This window comes from Lutjanus erythropterus, chromosome 3 (assembly GCF_056507025.1).
Source record: "Lutjanus erythropterus isolate fLutEry1 chromosome 3, fLutEry1.hap2, whole genome shotgun sequence".
NCBI classification, from domain to species: domain Eukaryota; kingdom Metazoa; phylum Chordata; class Actinopteri; order Lutjaniformes; family Lutjanidae; genus Lutjanus; species Lutjanus erythropterus.
Window position 1 is genome coordinate 25,147,681 of NC_139319.1, and position 8,770 is coordinate 25,156,450.

Below are 8,770 nucleotides of genomic sequence, written 5' to 3' on the forward strand. Positions count from 1 at the left end.
ACAACAGCACTGCAGCTGAGGTGACCTCCTTTAAAATTTCTATCCTGACTATAAACTTTCATCATTGTTAGGCTTTTTCACTTTATTCAGAGTTCAAATTAATGCAGAATGTTCGCCGAATGAGCAAGTATCTGATGATAAGAAGGAAATTATTAATAATCTTTTAGGAGTAAATGTTAAATTGGGCAATATGTTAATGGAGTGTGGCTGACAGGAAGGCAGGCAGTCACTTTACTCCAGTTCCAAAGTGTGTATTTTCAGAGCAGCAGGCTTTTGTTTTCAGGATAACACGCTTTGTTTTACATTGACAGACAACTGCCAGTTGTAAACAGCTGATCAACTTACAGCATAGGACTCGTCATCACTTATTGTTGTCAAATTATAGTGTCTTGCACTCCTGCAATGTTCGTGCAGCCTGCCTGAGCTTCTTATAGTCTGGAGAGGAGGGGAAACAAGTAACTTAAACAATATTCAATAACCATATTCAACCATCCTATGAATAGGATTTCAACCTATTTAATGTACCCTCTGTGACTCCAGCTCACTATTTGGACTGCTGTACTTGGACTTGGAATTACATATATGTTATATATTTCTCCTCTAAGCTTAAAAACTTGTTTTTCCAGACTAAGTTGTTCAAACTTCGCTGTTTCTAAAGCAATTCTTCAAAATGTGCATAAAAATATGTATGTAAAACAGCCATATGATATAATGCACAGTACATTCTACTAAAATTGGACATTCTGCATAATGAGTACATTTCGATGCTAACACTTTTGTGCTTTTACTTTAATAAAAATTTAAATTCAAGACTTTCACTGATATGAGTATTTGGAGTATATCTACACTGTGGTATTGCAATTACTACTTCTTCTGCCAGTTACATTTTTTCTTACCCTAACCCTAACCATAACAGATGTGAACAACAGAAGCACCATCCACCTACTTAAGATCTTCAATTATAGGTACACTTCACATCTGGAGCTCGGGATGTGCCATCCATCCATGAATAAACCAGGCACCTTCAACATTGCTCATAAAACATGAGCTTCATGTTGTCAGTTTTGCAGATAATCAGGTCTGAGCACAGTAAAAGGAATCCTTTTATCATCTGTCATCAGAATAAAATCACCTATTTTTATGATCCCACCTACACTTATACACACACACACACCCATATGCAGAGATGCCCAAAAACATGCATTCTGCATGATAAATCAAAAATGCACACACACACACAAGTACAACCCCCCCTATAAACCAGTACGGGTAGGCAATCAAAAGTGTCAGGGGGGAAAATGAGGTTGAAAGGAGGAGAAGTAGACTGGAAACAGAGAAGAGATGATCAAAAACAAAAGCCTGACAGAAAGAGATAAGAGAGAGACAAAGTCATGATGCAGACATTCGGAGGCTCTTCAGAAGTAGAGAGGGTGGGGGAAAAGCCAGCAGACTCAGCAATGGGAAATAATAGCAATTGGGGGGATAACAGGTAGAAGTTGAACAAAAACAGCTTCAGTCCCCAAAGTGAGAATCAGGAGAAGAGATGGCGAGGAAAGTTAGAATAAGCAGGCCATCTTGTGTGATGCTCAGGGCTTTCTGACATGCAAATGACTGCACTGATGCTAAATAATGTCAGCTTCTTCAGCTCTTTTAAATACAGGGATTCCTCAAAACGCTTTCAAATCAAACAGCAATTTCTCTAAGAACTGCAAACTTTGAAATCCTGATTTTATCAATCATAAAGCTAATGTCCTCAGCAGTCTTTGGTATAATTTTATTGAGTCAAACACCAATTGGTTCTCCTCTCAGATATCGAGCTCTGTTCGTTCATCTCCTTGACAACAATTATCTCGCTGACTTTATGGCTGAGGGCAAATCTCTGCTGCCGTGTCAGCCCTTTCCCCAATCAATGGTTGTTTTTGGTGAGAGGGGAGGGACACATTTCACAGCGTTGGAATGCGTCCATGTCTTCACAGTGCTCTTGAACACCTATCAGTGATGTTGACAGGAAAATGTTGAATTTGAAACAAGAAGCAATGACATTTTGAAAGTAAAAACAGAGGAGACTGACAAGAAGCTGAGTCATTCATTCCTATTTACACAAACACACAAAAAAATGCACCATCTTGTCATGTGTGATGAAGATACAGGAGAAGATTCACACGAAAATATTGCTGGAAAATCTGTTCAAGAGCACTACACTATATGCATTAATAACTAAAACATTAAAGATGTAATACTCCCAGAAACCTGAATTCACTGGGATCTTCTCTCATCTGGAATAATTTAATCTTACAAAAATGTTTTTTTCCAAGATTACCAGACTTCTGAACCAATATCTATTGACTGTGTTGTTGACTGTGTTGGAGGACTAATGACTTTCAGTGCCTTGTTCCTTCATTTGCACCTTATTCATTTCTTAAAATTTGAATTTTGATGTATCTTGACTGTGTTTGCACCACTACTAGGGGTGGGTGAAATAATCTATTCTTAGATACACTGCGATTCCGTTCTGAAAGACTATGAATTGATGTAGAAAAGTCTATAACTGGAAATGTACACACTATTCTCAACATTATGATTACCTGTAACAATTTTGTAAGTTGGGCTATAGATTCCTCATGGCTGAACAACAGTAATTGACGGTTCCTAGGTCCTGCCTCTTTATGGTCAATGCTCTAATGGCAGTTGAGCAAGCTTGGTACCTCAGCCAGCTTTCATCTTTCCTGTTTCCTGCACTTACATATGCAATGTGCTAGACTCGTCTAAGTTGAAAAGAAAACCAAATTTTGAAGATAGTTAAGAAATAGGGCACCCGAAAAACCGACATGTCACATCTTAATTTAGTGAACCTACATAAATCATTAGCTAGCTAATTAGCTGGCATTTTGTTAACATTAGCTTACTTAAGATGTGACCCTTTATGTTGCTTTTGCAGGAAATGGAGAAAGTTGCCTGAGGTACCAAGCTTACTCAAATGTTTTTGGAGAGCGATAAGGGCCAAGACTGTGGAAGGGTCATCTGGATGGTGAAATGTAATGGATATAAACAGGTGTGTCGTGTTTACATTCTTAACTTCACTTTTTGTGTTTTGCTGATGATGGCTGGGAGTGAGCGACTACAGATGGATACAATCCAACTAACACCCCCGGCTTAAAAGATTAAAATTTTTATGCCAAGATGCATCAATGATCTTTCAATAATTGCATCGTAGGCCCCTGAATTGTAATTGAATTGCAAGGTGCCAAAAGATTACTGTCTCTAACCACTACTGTGTATTTTTGTATTTGCATTTTTCTGTATTTTAACCTACCTGCTATGATAATTTGTTTCTTTCTGTCTATCTACAAACAAGCTGAGAATAATTGCGTCCAAACATAGATATATCAATTTAAAGTCTGTATACAATATGTAAAAAAACAGCTTACAGATGCCACAAAAACACCACAGTGCCTGAATAACGGTCCCTTCAATTTAAACGTGCAGGATTTGGAGGGATTAGAAATCACCATTTCTGCAAAAACCACCTCAGGTGCTGTCAGTGTCCACAAACTTGAACTTCAATTATCTGACAATGAAGTCCCTCATGGCAGTTTTTGCTCCACGTCATAGATTTATCATTGCAGCCCTCTATTTATAGCTTTACATAGGACTTGTTTGTGGACGCAAAATGGTTGAAATGTCCCAAAATCTGGCTCGAAATTTTGTTGCAATGTATATTTATGTTTATGCAGTGTTTGGCTGAGTGACATGTAGACACACAAAGACTCACACACACAGAGTGGTACAGACTACACTCACTGTGTTTAAGTGTGTCAGTTATTCATGCTGTGGTTCAGATTCTCGTTTTCACTCCTCTTTCTCCACTACCGCCCGTCTGTCTCATGTGAAACACTATTATACTATTATCCCACTATTCCAATATAAGCACAAGCTTCAGCTGCATGAAGCGCTTTCATTGGTGAAACAGCACTCATTGATGCAAAGTAAAGAGAGAACATGTTGTACAAGTTGTGGCAAGAGATAAAAGCATTGTAAATACACACACACACACACAAACAAACACAGACATGTTTGCATCGCTTAAGAGGACATTACAGTGACTTACACTGATTTCCTGGATACTTAACCTAACCCTACCCATAACCACTAATTGCCAAACCATAATGCTTAACCTAAACCTAAACTTACCCTAACTCTAACCCTAGCCCAAGTCTTCACTTTAAAATGTGATGATTTACAGAATGGGGTCTGGCATAATAAGGAAAGTGAGTCCCCATAATTTGAGTGTTTAATCAGATTTATGTCCCCACAACACAAGTAACAGACATCCACACGCACACAGGAGGTGCACTGCTGTAAATACAGTATTTGGGTCTTCCTTTATGTTCCCATCTTCCAAAGCAGTGAAAAGCAACCAGGCATAAGGCTGGCATGACTGATAGTCTCTTGTGTTGCTGTCCAATGTTGTTCACTATGATGTGCATACTTAAGCTTCGCACTGGCACCACGGCAACAAAAGACCCACTCACTGTCTCGCCAACACACATGAACACACATATAAGTGACCACCATCCCAGTATTCATTACATGTGAACTCAGATGTCAGTCCAACAAGTGGTGCTGCACAGCTGATGCCTGTGTGTGTGTGTGTGTGTGTGTGTGTGTGTGTGTGTGTGTGTGTGTGTGTGTGTGTGTGTGTGTGTGTGTGTGTGTGTGTGCGCGTGCGTGCGTGTGTGTAACAGACAGAGAGAAAGAGAGACAAAGCATCCTGCACAGAATCTCTCCTGTGCTGCACCTCAGGTTCAACAATGTGGGTCATAGATGCACAATCACACTCAAACACACTCTCCTGTCACATTTACACACACACATGTTCAAGAATAGCACATGTGCAAAAAGAAGCAGGGGCAGTAACTGGTTTGAAAAACTCTCACCTTAAATCTGTGTGTGTTGGAAGCAGTGCTGCTGCACAGTGACCGCTGCCTCCTCCTCCGACTCTCCGTCTCTAGGAGGATTTGCTCCTGCAGCGGACTCCCATTCTGTGGCTACGTTGTGGTCTCAGCTTCGCTTCTTTTTCTCTTTTTCCCCCCTTCTCGTCTCTTTCAAAGCAAAAAAGCGCCCCTCACACTTCCGCCTCTCCGCCACTGAGAAGCCCTCGGCGCTGAGTGTGAATAGAGAGAGATAGAGAGCTCTGCCACACTGCCAGGCAGCCAGCCTCCAGCCAGCCTAGTCTATATCTGTCTGCACTCTGCCGCTAGGTCGCTAAGCTAAGTATGATGATCTTCAACAGCACTTCAAGGCTAATTAGTCAAGTGAAGGGATCCACAGGCTGGTGAGGGAGTCTCCTCGGCACAGTTGCCGGTGGATACGAGGAGAGGAGGAGAGAGGGAAGAGAGAGAGGGGAAGGAGAGTGAGAGGATGTGTGTGCGCATCTGTATGAGAAAAAAGAGAAGGAGAGGCAAAGAGGAGGAGGAAAAAACAGAGAGTGGGAAGAGGGAATAAGAGAATGAGACAGCTGGAGTGGAGAGTGAGAGCAGAAAAGAGCCAGCATGTGTGCGTGAGGGGGAGAGGGAGAAGGAGGGACTGCATGTGTGTCAGAGGCTGAGGAAACACAGTGGCTAAAATGGTAGATACTGTGCACTTTAGTACCCCAGGAAACCACTTTGATACTGGCAGACACTATGGGCTCAGTGAGAGTGAGAGTGCACAGGTGTGTGCTTCTGTGTGTGCAATAATGGGAAAATGGAAAGTCAAAGCAGGAGAGAAAAAGCCTTAAGAAATATGAAGGTATAGTGTCAGTGTTTTTTTTGAGCAGAGTTTCTCCATATTCAAAATGAATGACACTAAATGACTGTGGAAGCTCAGGTGAGCTGGGAGCACAATCCAGCGCAGCCCCTTCGGACAGCAGACTGCAGGCGAATGATGCATCGTCAAGTGGTAAAGTGGGACGCATTCTGCACATGGCCTTATGTGGGTCAGAGGCCCCCAGGTGCAAGCTTACCAGCTGCTTTTGGCTGTTTTTGTGTACATGTGAATATGTGTGTGCATTGGTGTATACTTTCACAATGGTATGGGTTTGCCTCTAACACATTCTCTGGCTCCCTCAGGGATAAAACAAAGACAGTGTGTGTTTCTGTACATGTGTATACATGTATGTGTTGGCACATGTTTAAACATGCTGCACTGGCACCAGTGGACTGCTGGACACTGGGACATTTCCCTCAGGCTTTGCCACACAGGTCTGGACTTGTAGGTCCTGGACTACACCACTGTTATAAAGTGGAAAACACAGAATGATACAAACATGCAAATTCACTACATTGTCCACGAATTGTGTAGTTTTTCACCCCTTTTTAGTGGGATCGTATGAGGTACTAATCCATGGTAGGTGTTTCCGACAGTAGGTGGCGGTCAGCACGCCCGCAGTTTGGAGAAGCAGAAGGAGCACTGGTGTGGGAAGCTGAGCAATGTACTGCAGTGCACAGGGTCAGCAGCAACATGGATTTTCAATATCAGTTTAAGTGTAGTTATATTAAGAATGTTTTCACTGCTTTACCTTGCCATCGGATAGCCTTGTCTGACATGAGACCACCTTTACATTAGTTAAATATTGCTCTCTCGCTCAACCACACTCCTTTGGCAAAAACACTGACTTTATCTCGCAGAACATGAGTTGCTAGTCCACCACTGCCTTGATAGTTCAGTTGATAGTTCATAGTGTTGACTATGTCCCCAGCAATACATTGCTTAGTTTCGTACACTCATAATCCTGCTGCTTCTCCAAACTGAGGGCAGGGAGGTATGCAAGTACCTCGTACACCCCCACGTCACAAAACCCGAACTATCCCTTTAATATAGCAACGTGTGGAAGCAATTAGCAAGTAGTTCTGACATTTTGGGCTATGCACTTATTCACTTTCTTTGTCATGTCAGCAAATATGAAGCTACTCCCAACAGTCGGTTAGCTTAGCTTAGCATAAAGACTAATGTTTTCATCGAACATTTGGCATGAATAAGTATATTTCCCAAAATATCAAACAATTTCTTTAACATTTTCTGAAAGTAAATACCCCCCCCATATTTTACCGCAAAATGTAAAACAAGAAGCTAACCAGGGTCATGACATCTCCATCCATTTGAAATACAGTTTGAGGGGGGCAATTATGATAAAATGTATAGTCAGAATATGCCATTAAGAGAAGTGAAATCTCAGGAGAATACTGTAAATGGACAAGAAAAATGTATTGCATTCCTCTTGCCAATACAAATTTCTAAACGCATTTCTTACAAAAGATTTTTAAGCACCAGGCCTATATGTAAGGAAAGAGCATTATAAAAGCTGCCCAGCCTTTTCCTGCACTCAAACAAATCACTCACAGCTGGAGAGGGATGGACCACTCACAGTTAAGTGTCTTTCTGTTTTTTTTTTTCTGAGAATGAAGGATAAAATCACGTGTTATCACAGATGTCATAGTTTCCATGGCAACACGCTGCATTCATACAGTGGAATGACAAGCGAGCAAATGCGCATATACAGAAATACACACAGACTTACACATTTAATAGTGCACATGCAATGTAGATGAAACAAGTGCCACTTAAAAGCGGCCTTGCTGACAAACCATTGAAGATCAATACTTCAATGACACCACTCTCACAACACACCTAATGTAGCTAGCCTGACTCAATGCTGTCTTATGCGACAAAAAGTGTCCAGAAGTCAAGGTTAAAAACAAAACAAAAAAGGATATAAAAGAAAATTAGCTCAAACAGCAAAAGTCAAACTAAATGATTAAGCTAATAACTTTTGATCAGTGACATTGTGATAAAAAGCTCAAAATTTAAATAAAAAGGTAATATCATATCAAGCATGTTAAATAGCTGTAATTTCTCCCTCTTCTTCACTTGTTTCTAATTATCCTCCTCCTTTCTTCCACTTGAAAAAACAAGTCCTCTAAGGCCATCTCTTATTATTCACTGCAATAATGTAAGCATTGTCTTTAAAAGGTTTTCATGTCACAACAGGACTGGGTTGCTGCAAGGACATAGAAATAACTGCAGTATATTTCAGTGACTATATTAATATCTGTCTTTTACAGCCTCCCAGGGGACATCTATATTATCCGCCCCTTCACTTTAACTCATAATCTGCAGTTTTCAGTAGTACAGTATCTCTTCCATGATGGTCGATGCCTTTAGATGTGCCTGTCTGGTCTTACACAGGGAGCATCACACATTACAAGAACGTAAAGAATGAGAGCAGGTGTCAAAGTCAAGGGCGAAACAGGGAAGGTAAGAAGCTGTAGGATTCTGTAAATAGAGCAACAGAGGTGGGCATGCGTAGCCTACAAACAGTAAGACACAACAGGACAGCCATGTACGCACGCACACACACACACACACACACACACACACACACACACACACACAGAACACCTGTCCTCTCTTGACTTTGCTTTTTACATACTCTTTTCAGCACAGTGTCCCTGGGAATAACAAATATATTGGGCAATTCTGAATCTCACATTCAGTATTCAATGCCTATGCAGTTAAGTATTGTGAAAAAAACAACAACTTTTATCCATATTTGCTAATGAAACTCTCAGTATATGCTGACTGTAGTACATGAGACATCACAACTATCGTTCTCCAGATTTGCTTATACCCTAACTTAAACACTTATGAATCATCAACACAAATGCTAACCAAGCAACTTTATCCTAACCTTAAACTGGCTATAATCAATATTTCTTAAAGGAAATAGTTG

General features: G+C 40.8%; 1 protein-coding gene across 2 annotated transcripts in view; it reads right to left on the bottom strand.

Moving 5' to 3' along the window:
- Positions 1-5,490, bottom strand: part of plppr2b (phospholipid phosphatase related 2b) — a 74,297-nt gene extending 68,807 nt beyond the window's left edge. For both annotated transcript variants that reach the window (XM_084715576.1, XM_084715577.1), the window contains exon 1: positions 4,938-5,490. The gene's annotated coding sequence lies outside the window, so the exon portion shown is untranslated. The remainder of the gene's footprint in view (positions 1-4,937) is intronic.
- Positions 5,491-8,770: the final 3,280 nt, after the last annotated feature.